The following is a 13,308-nucleotide window of genomic DNA, read 5'->3' on the forward strand; positions in this document are numbered from 1 at the left end:
GATCTTTTTATAAATTCTTACTCTTTGAAAATGCTTAAATTTTCCAGCACTTCCATATAACAACAATAATAAAAGTTAATTAGTTTTAAGATATATTAAAGGTAGATTGATTTATATTCATCGGAATTACTAATTAAAAAGTTATCTTACAATAAAAACATATTTATTCTTGATATTTGTATTTTACAAATATATGCCAGTAAGGAAATGTCCTTCTTAAATTATGGAAGATATTCATCCCAAAGATATGTAATGTGTTACGTATATGTCGTGTAAGTGATAGGCCTACCAATATACCATACCCATAAACCTCATGGTTTAGTTTACACACTACACTAGGCTATATCTGAAACATGAAACCTAATGTTAGATGTTTCCCCATGTTATTATCTAGCTAATAGTGAGTGATGATTATTACGTCCTAGCATGCATATGTATTTACCAATTAAACCCGTTTATATCCTTTGCAGTGGGGAGCGAGTCCAGTGGTTAGAGCGCGAAACTTCGGTCCCTAAGTCCCGGGTTCAAATCCTGACATATCACAAATGGTTTTTACTTTCTCCCTTTATACGATAGTATATGGAAAAAGTATTGTTTACGTCATTTTCGAGTTTGAGATTGGAGTGGATGTATACATTGTTTGTAGTTTATCACCGAAAATTATCGAAAACCAAAAGGTCTGTGGAGAATAAAGTATTATTAGTTAGGTAAACTATAATTTTACAAGTCATTGAGTTCAATACGTCATGAATAGCTCAAGGGGATTATTAAAGTTCAAAGGAAGGTTATTATGTACCTACATTTATTTATCCGTGCTCTCATTCTCAAAGTTAAACGGGCCAAAGCCTTTTGAGACAGGCCTACGGTTTATCGGGTTTATCTTTTACCAAAGTATGTAAATATAATCTTCTAAAATATTATTAAGAATAGAATTCAAACAATGCCTTGATAATCCATCTACATCCACGCTAAAAAGAGCTTAATCGGATTATAATCCCGTTTGAAAAGGTTATTTTGTTTTATAATTATAACTCATGTCTGTGCTGTAATCGTATTAAAAAAAACTTGTTAAATATTTCATCGTACCTCAGAAATATACTCATCATGTATAATTTTATTTAACCATTATTGAGAAAGAATATGGTGTGTAACTATTTTACCAATACATAGGTTTGAACACTGTGAATACAGTACTTTCAATATTCTTAAAATGAAATAAACATTTTTATGGTATAGCCTCTGGATCACAGATATTTATAATAAAAGGTTTTAATTACCTGTATCCATCAAGTAGTGTTCCTGGCTTGTAGTTGGTTGTCTACAGCTATTTCGTGTTTATATTAACACACCTTCAGGTCAAAACGTTGCATTGATTTATTCCATAGAATGGTCGTAAGTTCAAATTACTAAATTCGTAATTTAGTAAGTATAACTTCTAAATTTCGTAACTTACTAAATTTTAATCAAAATCGGCCATCGAATCGTTTATCTAAAATCCGATTTTTCCATTATTTTATGTTTTTTGAATGGGACAAATTTTTTTCTTCACATGAATTACAATAACTTTGGATAATAACATTGGACTTTTTTTGCCATTTTGCTTAGTGTTAAAAGGTCTATAATATACAAATGTTTGATCAAAATCGTTCTGGGAGTACAGTTCTGGTTTTGTAAAAAAATTACAAATCCGTAAATTGTTTATTTTTTTACATAAATCAGACCTGTGAACATAGATTTAAACTTTTCTTGGCATAAAACCAATCATCAGTTTTTAATGTATTTTCCAACAATATATAATATGGTAAAAACTGCGCCATTTTATAAGCTTTCCAACCATATGCTACACCATTGAGATTTATGTCTGCTTATGTACGCTTTAGTGGTTTGAAGACTACAAAACATGGTGTCTTTAACATTTAAAACATAGAAAGTCGGCATGAATTAAACAAAAGTTGTATTTTCGTTTCACCTTGAACAGTAAAAACAGTAAAAAATCTCCCTGTTTTCTGGAATTCAAACCAGTAAAACAAACAAAAGAATATCTAAACCTCAATAGTTTAGCATATGGTTGGAAAGCTTATAAAATGGTGCAGTTTTTACCATATTCGGACACTTTCATGTATATAGGGTGTGAACAAATGCAATAGACCAATGTTTTTTTTTAATCAAACATCTTAATTTTTATCTTTGAATCTATTTACAATGGAGTTTTTACAACTGATCCCCCGTAATTTTCTATTATTCTTATTCAAAATTTAATATAGAACACGAAAATGACATTATTTAATCAAATCCATATAAAGGTAATTCAGAAATAGCTGTATTATGTTTAAACACAGTTATTTATGAAAAACATAAAATAATCTTTTGGGAAGCTAATTTTTAGACTTGGAACCTTTTATATGTATCATCACACTTCATTTACTTTGTACTTACACACCAAAAAAGTTTTGTCACACTGAGTACCAATCACCCTGTAAAGACTGGGAAAGTGAATACATTAATATTTGACCTATTCTTTAATAATTGAGTTTACCTCATTTCTTTCTAAGTAAAAATATTTATTTACCTTTAAACTGTGAACTGAAAGATTTTACTTGGTAGTAAACATTTCAATAAACTTATCAGCTTAAATTGTGTGCCAATGAATACTAATGTATGTTTTTATACTTAGATGTAACATATGTATTTTCATTAAAATCACGAAAAAATGTGCTTTTTTTCTCAGCATACAAAAGAATCACAAGGGTTTTACACTTCATAAGGGCAACAATTGGGAGAGTCTCAATTTTGTTTTTCGCTCGCAGAAAACTTTCTTTAGTTACTAATTAGCATCAATGTCTTCTTGGGCTTTGTGGAATTCATTAGTGAGAACCTCATTATTGGAAGAGAAAGGATTTCCTTTGCCTAAGACAAAACTCAAAAATGAACTTTGTAGGGCTTCGAAGAACAGAATTGAAATACGTCTCATAAAAAGTTCATTAGACGAATTAACTTATTCACTCCATAACACTTCTAGTGGATAGGCCTAGTATACAATCAATTCATCCCGTAGAATAAAAACGATTAACTTATAATACATCGGAAAACGTAAATTAATCACTGCAATTATCATAATGGAAATTAGTACTTTTCCACATAACAATGCTAAATTATGTGTCACAACACATAAATACACTAAGATAAATTTGCCAAGCTCAACCATACTGACAAATGTAAAATAAAATGTTATGGTCAAGGTTATGTAACCAGTAGTTTGTGGTGTTTTCCCTTGGCCGGACCCAAAAGAAACATGTAAAACAATAAGGGTATTACATTACTGATTGTAATATAAATTTTGTTGCATAAATCAATAATGTTACTGATCTGAAAAATTGTCGACGAGTTTTGTTATTTTACGTGTAACATGGCGTAATAGCGTATGTGATATTTTGTAGGCTATGCCTCCCCTTCACATCCTAGGACGCTATGTTCTCGCTCGGAACTGTTTTACACGTTACTTCAGAGTAATAGAGTGTTGCGGTATTATCACATAAATAAAATCAATTGGTGATTGGTGGGGTTCGAACACAAAATCTCTAGTCTGAAGCCCCTGCTCTACTACTAGACCATCTCGCTCCCCAATAGTGTATGAATTGGTTGCAGCAATATGAGTTAACAAAACCTTCTTCTTCTTCTAATCACATTTATCAAAAATGGAACAACTTACCTCACTTTTTCCACAACAATTAATTACAACCAAAATGTCATGCGTTCTAAATAAACACGTACTTTGAAACTGAAGAAAGCAGTTGAACTTCGAGTAGTAAGTAATTTTAGACAGAAACATGACAAGTCTGTATTGTTCAAAAGAGTACAAATATTGCTCCAAAAACCATTTTAATTCAAAACCCACTGTTAAATTAATGAGAAAAGTTATCCAATAATCTAGGGGCAGAGGATTCGTGGTATGTTGGCCAAACATTCCAGTTAGGTCGATCTTGCAATTTGCGGGAAAATAAAAATACTAAACGTGTGTTTTAATATTATTATATTATACATATGGCACTCTTATTGCATTAACATAAGCATATTTATTTTTTTATTAATGTAAATAATTCAGACACTAAAATTTTATTAGCTTCAATATTTTAAAGAGTGAAATTATTAATTTCGATAGTTGGGTTTTCTATTGTAGTAACTTTCCAAAGACACACATCTTTCCCATTACACGTTATTAATGTTTAAAACTAAAGATCCATTTTAACAATCCATAAGTTTAGAGTAAAAAATAAACGTGACATGTAATTTATTATAAATAAGCTAATATAACGTAATTAAATGTTCGCATGCAATTTGAGCTACAACATATCATAAGTAACAAAATATTTATAGGGAAAGCAGGTCTGTTGCATTTACAATACAGTGGCTGAATTGGTGATTTTTAGTAATAATATTGTAGTGATGTCCATGTCAAACTTTAAAGGCAATAACCCTTAGGTTATCAGATTACAATATAATAACCTAAGGATTATTTGTGTAACTTTTCAGTTAAAGCTTCAACCTAAGTTTCGCATACACCACATTTTAAGAGATTATCATGTTCTCTTAGCCTATAGGATTAACAGAAAAATCTTTATGTGTACCTATTTTACTGTAAATATATAATACACACACATTATACTTCTGTTTTTTATCCTTAGATATTTTATTAAATTGAATAGAATATTTAGCTCTTAAAAAATCAATGCTCTTTTTGATTTTTGTTTCTACGGCTGTAGTCCTTTATCCTTTTTACTTTCTCCCCCTATACCATAGTATATGGAGAAAGTATTGTTTTCGTCAAAATTTTCGAGTTTGAGTTTTGAGTGGATATATTCGTTTTGGGTCCCCCTGGACCCAAAAAAGTGGTTTTCGAAGTGATGTCTGTGTGTGTGTGTGTGTCTGTGTGTGTGTCTGTGTGTCTGGATGTGTACAGAGCTAGGGACTACACCTGTGGTCCGATTTCGATGAAATTTGGTATGTAGGTTCTAATCCATAGTATCTCCAGGAATTTTTTTCATTTTTTTGAAATTTTGATTTTTAATGGGGATTTTCCCATAAAAACCCCAAAAAAACCGGAAAAATTGAATTTTCTCGAAAATGGCCCGAACGATTTCGATAAAAAATTAGTATGCTGTAGCCCTTTAAATTCTGAACAAAATGGTACAAATCCCATTTCTGTAAAAATTATGGTTCAAAAGTTATGGTAAATTATGTTATTTTCCCATAAAAATCCCATAAAATAACGAAAAATAGGATTTTAGAAAAAAAATACGGTTTTATTTTAACATAGTATGTTATAGTACCTACTTAAAGTTTTTATAGTTTTTCATTTTTTTTTTTAATTTATTTTTAATGGGAATTTTCCCATAAAACTCCATAAAATAACGGAAAAATAGGATTTTCCCAAAAACGGCCAGAACGATTTTGATAAAAATTTTGTATGTTATAGTCCTTTATATTCTGAACAAAATGGTACAAATCCCATTTCTGTAAACATTATGGTTCAAAAGTTATTGTAAATTATGTTATTTTCCCATAAAAACCCCATAAAATAACGGAAAAATCGGATTTTTACAAAAATGGCCCGAACGATTTTGATAAAAATTAAGTACGTAGTCCTTTAAATTCTGAACAAAATTGTACTAATCCCATTTCCGTATATTTACTCTCACCGCTTACACATGATAAAGGTTGTTGACAAACTTATGGGAGAAAGTATGTGTCAGAATGCTGATACCGTTTATTTTAAATTGTCCTCAAAAGGACAACTTGACTTAAGTTTAAGAGTTACTAGGTTACGTAATGTAAACGTTTAACTTTATGTTAACGATCAACTCAGTCACACATCAGAAACTCAATTACATAAATTAGATTCCCTGGAAATTTCATTACCTCGGTTCATGTTTACATGTAATTGTTTAAGTATTTTTTTACGTTTTATAGAATCAATAATTTATGAACTTATTAACATCCAAATTGGTTTTTAACAATGCAATTACAAGATGTTACAGTGTTATTGGAAAAAAGATTGTTCCTACCTATTTTATACTGAAATCTAAAAACTGTGTGTGTCTAGTTTCAAAATAGCTTCAAAATAGTTTCATAGCTTTCAAAAGTCAACTAACTCTAAATTATTATTGTAGAAATTTAAATTATAACTATCACAATGTCTGCTACGTCCCGATTGTTTTCACCGTAATTTTCTATGGTGAAAAAAATAAATTAATTATAGATTAATTAAGGCACAAACACAGTCATTTTTGTTATCACTGAGTTTTATTATTAGGTATAATTGTTTATGAAACTTGTGCTTGAGTTTTCATCTTGTCTTACAAAAGAACGCCTACTCGTTTGACGATCTTAATCTCTTTGTAGCTATAATTGGCTTTGATACCAACAATATAGCAGTCGTGGGTTAAGAAATGTAATATCATGATCCCTGAAGTTAGAAAAATATTTAATATAGGCTACTCGTGGGAGATTATTACTCGAAATGTCATTCGGAACATTAAGCCTTTCGCTACACAATAAACATGATAGAATGTCAAATTCCATATAGGCCTAATCAATTTAAATTATTAACTAAAAGGAATCATCTTAATCCCATTTATCTTCCCATGGAAGACAAGCTTTTACCCAGATTCCAGGCCAATGATATCTTGGAGAACTATTGTTTCCTATATTAACCTCTGTGTGACATGGACAATTTAAACTCGTAATGTAAAACGCTTTTAGCCAAGGAAAATGTTATTTTGACCTTTGTATAATCGTTTATTTCTTTAGTGTCGTGAATTTCTTTAAAAGAACTTTCGTAAAAGTGAACGTTTTTTCTGTGAATTTGAGAGCAAAAATTGCTCTTAAAATACAATAATATTTCTCTAATAAGAATAAATTAATAAGCTTTTAATTAACAGCAGTGTCTAAGGTATATGTTGGTCTTAGTCACGAACAAGACTACAAGATTGCGCCACTCGTCCTACATTCATATCATCGAAGTATATAACACAACTTTAATATACTTCGATGATTCATATCCATTTATACTTGGCTTAAAATACCTACTTTTCTTGTTGTCATTTAAATAAAAAGAATAAAAGTATTAAAGGTTGGTTCCTAAGTACTGATAATTAAAATTTTCGTCATATTAAATTTTTTTACATGATAAAGTAATTTTATTTTTTCTCATAGAAACGAATGCCGTAAGTGGTATTTTAATTAAAATAAAGTAATAAAATTCAATCTTCAAGAAGAACTGGTAATATTGGAATTAATATTAATTTGAAATAACAACTTCACCAATATTTCTGAATTTTTAATTTTTATGAGGCCTTTCGCCAGCTATGCTGGCATCATCAGACACATCTCAAAACTGAAGGTTATGTTTATGTTTAAAAAATACAATTATAAATTTTAAAGAATGTAACATATGGGTAGTTAAAAATAAAAAATAAACTATTCTGTTAAGTATATTTAGCTAAAATTATGAAAATTAATTATATATGTATACAAAATGAAATATAAAGTAGAATTCACTTATAACTTTGTAAATTTAGAATTTAGTAATGTAACATATTGAATTGGACCGTTATCATTATTTACCAAATTGTCCATTTTATTTATAAATAATGATTCCCAAGCATTTAGTTCATTGGATTTTGTTATATTTTTTAGTAATTTAGTATTATTGATTGATATTGTGTGGTCTGTTTCTAAGCAATGTTTTGCTATTGCTGATTTTTCAGGTCTGTTGTGTGTTATGTGAGAAGTGTGTTCTTTGAATCTAGTTTTAATATTTCTTTTTGTTTGTCCAACATACTTCATCTCACAACTGTCACACTGAATTTGATAAATGCCAGATTTTGTTGTATTTTCCAATTTACTTTTTGGATTTCCAAGAATGTTTTTAATTTTGTTTTTCGTTTTAAATGAAACCATTAATTCAGCATTTTTCTGAAACGTTTTCTTGACGTCTTTTACATTCTTCATATGTTACATTCTTTAAAATTTATAATTGTATTTTTTAAACATATACATAACCTTCAGTTTTGAGATGTGTCTGATGATGCCAGCATAGCTGGCGAAAGGCCTCATAAAAATTAAAAATTCAGAAATATTGGTGAAGTTGTTATTTTAAATTAATAAAATTCAGCTTGAGGGTTGCATGAAGTTGATGCTTTAAACGTTGTTGCATTCTTGTAACTATTAAAATGTATTTTGGTCCACTAGGTCCAATTTCCCGTTGACATTTTCTACATACAGAATATGAAATTGGACCTCGTGGACTTCCCGTCCAGTTTCCCACTCATATTAGTTTCATGAAAACAATAGTATTCCAAACATCACTTTGAAATTAACCCCAAGCGGAAAGTGTTGTTTCATTTCTGTAAAAACAATGCTTATGCCAGATTATTCTTGTATATTTAAAATAAAAGCAATTATTTGCTTTTATTTTAAGGAATTATTTATCCATAAGCCTATGCATTATTCTTTATTATAATTAATAATTATTGTTATCACCCAAAATAAAAAAAAAATACTCACATACTTCTCTTTTATATAATATTATTATCATTGCTTTCTCCTGGATTATTATTGTACTAAAATAAAAAAAATCTATCTGCAAATAACTATTGTAACACTGAGGTAAAATCTCAAATTTGTTGAACAAATCTGAAAATATGTAATGTAAGTGCTCCCATTTAATGACATAAGTTACACGTGTCGTACTCATACTTTCCTTATTGTTTCGTTGTGATCAATTCCGTCGAAATTTGAGTTTACACACATTTTCCCGGATTCCAGTGCATGTTATCTCCTGGTGTAAAGCTATAATATCTTTACATAATGCAGCGTTTATTCACATTTTTAAAGGGTCACATTTAGGTTTTTTTATTTTAATACTTACAAGTGTTTTCATAATGCATTGCATCAGCTTGTATTCTTGTATAGCAGTTACTAAAGAAAAAGTGTATTTATTGCCATTACAGAATAATCTTAGTTATAATAAGGATTTTTGGATTTCGAGTGATAAATACCGGTATCATAACTTGTAAACTTTAGTAAAATCTTCCACAATTATTAAACACTATTACTAAAGAGTAGTGTTTGAATATCCTTAAAAATTTGGCTAACCGATATTTTTCAAGTTACTTTTACGAAAAACTAATTAGTTCTGTCATATACTATAAAACTACCAACGTTTTAATTTTTACCGTCCGGAAAATACATTTAGAAACAACAAAGGCAATTACTTTAAATTGATAAAATGAAGAATCTTTTTAAACAGTTTACTTGTCAACAATCAAGAAACTTGGGAAAATGTTTGACATATCTGGTGAAAATGTTCTGTTATTTAACAATTTTAAACTCCAATAACATGACGGAATGTGTTTATCAGAGAAAGCTTGTTGGAATTTAGTTGGGTGGTGTTCCTTTTAAATTATTCTTTTTATGACCCATTCGAAAATGTACACCAACTAAACAGAATATGTTTGCATACAAAATGGCGGAAGGCTTTACAGTTAACATTTTTGAGCTGCCTCAAAAATTTCCCATTTTTGGTTCTCATGTGAAATTGTGGTACCAACTAAAAGTTGCACTTCTATCTCTTATGAAGGCCCTAATGAATTCACGTTTGCTGGCACTACCCGGTAAACTGTTAATGGAGAATATCGATTTATATTTTCAAGTGGGGTCTCTCAGGTAGAAGAGAACTAAAAACTGCCGTCATTTTCTATCAGGATGAGATAGGAATTTTAAGTTTCACTGATATTCTTTTAATCTTTTTAGTATACAAATATCTATTGGAAAATTTTGTTTGTATACAGTATTTTGTTTTGTCAGTATACATTATCCATTTATTTTTATATTTAATGATCGTTATCTTATTCACGACACAGTAAGCATTATGCGAATTGTATTTGGTATTAGTTTCGCAATACTATAAAAACAAATAGCATTAATTTACTACCAAGATCGCCATTCATTTAATTTTAAGACGAACACTTTTAACCCCTGGTAACTATGTTTAACCTTGTGTATATATTTTTTAACACTTGTTTTCATGTTTAGCTCGAATTGACACTTATATTTACCGTCGCAACTAAAATATTTTAAAAGTACCGGTAATAATAGCCTTCGTTAATTATTTTTCAAAAAAGTACATAATTGAGGGAAAACATTTCGTTCAGTATTTGATAAAAAAAATTCTTCCCTGTCAAGAAAAGTGGTTTTGGTATTTTTTACTAAAAGTGGTTAAGGGCACATACTGTACATTTAAACATTCAAGAATTTCCTTAAAATCTAACACCCACATACCAAGCTCAACAGATTGTTTCAATATTTGAAATTCACCACACAACGTGGTTTCAATGGTTTTATTTTCTTTGGGGTTAATACCTGTTAAATCTCTATACCTGACGTCGGTATGAATTATAAACATGAACAAACTACGCCACTGGTCCGAAAATAATCATGCTTGTTATTTAAATGGAACTGTTAAAAAACTTTCAATGAAGATTTTAAGGTTATTAGTATCAGATTGTCAGTAACCGCATTATTACGTTTATGATCTATGCCGCTTCTGTTCCTATATTCGTTTACGGTATTTTGTATTCACAGTGGCAGTACTCATGAAACTAGTAATAGTGTTGAGTTTATAGTGTCATAAATGTTCACGACTGACTCTCCAGGTAGTCTACCGCCCCAACAGGTCGGCGATAACAATTTGCTTTTCAAAGACACAATAAATGATTTCTTCATTCATATTGGTTTAAAATGCCTCAAATTGATGATAAGCTGAAATTATAGAATGTGGAACTGTCTTGCTTTGCATCCAACGAGATTTGAAGACGAGCACTATAACCACTCTACTCTATAAATACAATAAAAATTTTACAGAAATATTAAATATTTCATCGGAAAAGTTTTCAGGAAGGTTAAAATTAGTATAACGGACCTTATTAAGAACTCAAGCTCCGGGCCAATCAATAGCCATGAAAGCTAAGTTTAACTTTCGCAAAATGAAAAGATCTTAGTAAGTGCATGTTGAGCATCTAAGGCGCCGATCCATCTTATATCTAAATAAGGTGAGTGCACCAAAACTAAAATACCCTCGCCACAACAAACCTGCAGACTAAGGAATTTCCATTTACCTGGCTGGATTTCTATTAAAATATACCCTCATAATTGTCAGAGTGATTTCCTATTTAATTAACATTAATTTTAGTGAGTACCTAGGTTTGCTGCAACAGGGGAAATATTGTGTTTTCTATTGAAATGTCAATAGCCTAGTATTAGATAAACAAGATTTCCAAATTTGATTCAAATATATCCATAAACAAGCAAACTACAAAAGTTTTTTTCTCCATAAGAATAACATGGGAATTTCAAATTTACTATGTTTAAATTATCTCCGTAACCGTTGGGCTTACGACAAATCTTCAATATACAAAAGTATTTCTTTTTTAAGCTCTATGAAATTGTTTGGAGAGAAATTATGAAATTTTGTGTTTTTAGGGTAAAAAATGGGAAAAATCAATCAAGTTTTCCGATTATGATGGTTCGCGAGCTCGTTCATATAAACGTATAACATATAAAAAGGTCTCTGGGGACCTCAAAGCGAAAAAATAAATCGTTTCCGGATCTAGGTCTAACCATGAGACCTGCGGTAATAGCTTATTCCCTATATGGGAAATAAAAAAATTAATCAAAATCTAATTAATGACTAAAATGGTCATTTACTAGTTTTTCCCAATGTTGTGATCAAGAAAAATGAAATGATCGACTGTTTAAACAAATATTTGTCTTAAAACGTTACTTAATTCAACCTCAACATGTGTACTGTGAATTACATATAATATATTTGGAGTTCCCACCAATAATCAACAAACATGAACAACCTTGAAAGAGAGAATCATCATTGTTTGTACAAGATACAATAGTGGGAAGCTTGAAGATGAACTGGGTAGGGCACTTATTATTTTCGTGTTACAAAAGGAATTTAAACAATAGAACCAATAACAGAGTAGAATCTAATCAGGCTCCAAAGTTACTATTAAGACAGCTTGTGGTCGAATAGGCAAAACCAAAAGAATAATACTTTATGCTATTTCTAATTAAATAAGTGTGATTAAGTTAGACTGATTCACTGATGAACTCGCCCTACTTACCTTACTCTGGTTCATTCTGCTTTTGTCTTTAGACAGCGCTCCGATGCCAAATGTTGGCTCACTGTATTTAGTGACATTTTGAACAATAATTATAACCATTTTGTTAAACTAAATATGCTTACGGTATACTGAATTTTAGCTTTCATAATAAAACCAAATATATAGAAAAGTAAAAGTAGAAACTTACAGGAGACCTGGAGGCATTCAGTTACACTACACCCTGATTCATGTTGAGCCATGTTTTGAGCACTGCAAAAATAATAATAGATAAGTGATGGTAAAAATGTTAAAAGTTTTATTGGATAGCTTAAAGCACCTCCCTTTTCTCCTATGATATAAGCTATGAGACAATTTCAAAATAGAACAAAGGAACTAAAATATATTTGCTAAGCTAACGTCAGTATTATTTTTCAAAGTATTTGAATCATCGCCAAGATTATCCAGAATATTGTCAAAACTAGGCTATAAAACCCCATACAACTAATTTTTAAAAGCATAAATATGGTAAAAAGTTACCGTAAACCTGAATAAAATGTGTGGTTATCAAGCTCAACATGACTAATTTAACTCTTATTAAATTATTTAATAATACTTTTATTTTTAAGGCTTTTTTAAGGCTTTTTATTTTATGACTTCATTTAAAATATTGCATATTAACAACTCTCTTCATTTTATTTTGTTTTCCTACTATCAAAGCTACATTCGTAAACCAATTACTTTTCAAAAAATAGGGGAGGGATTGACTGAGCGTTGTAGTTTTTTATACATCTGTTTAATAGGGTTTTTTCATTTAAAGAAGCTGGTGGGCTTTTTAACCTTGCATTTGTCCTTCAACAAAGGCTACGGACCTGTTGGTGGAACGTATGCAGCAAAGCAAGGGGTGAGCCGATAGAGTACAAGGTCGAACTGTACTGATAAAATGTTTGTGGTAAGTACCAGGATCTGAACCCACAAAATCGCTCTATGGCCTGAACTCCATTATTTAAATTTATTAATATACAGCGTTTATGATATCATGTATAGCATATTGCAAAACTCTTTGAATACAAATTCAAACGTATAATGGAAACGTTATTTAAAGTAAAATACAAAGTGCATTATACTTCACAAAATT

The sequence above is a fragment of the Macrosteles quadrilineatus genome, unplaced genomic scaffold (genome assembly GCF_028750875.1).
Source record: "Macrosteles quadrilineatus isolate MER2022 unplaced genomic scaffold, UCM_ALF_1.0 Scaffold_3__2_contigs__length_128488019, whole genome shotgun sequence".
NCBI lineage: Eukaryota > Metazoa > Arthropoda > Insecta > Hemiptera > Cicadellidae > Macrosteles > Macrosteles quadrilineatus.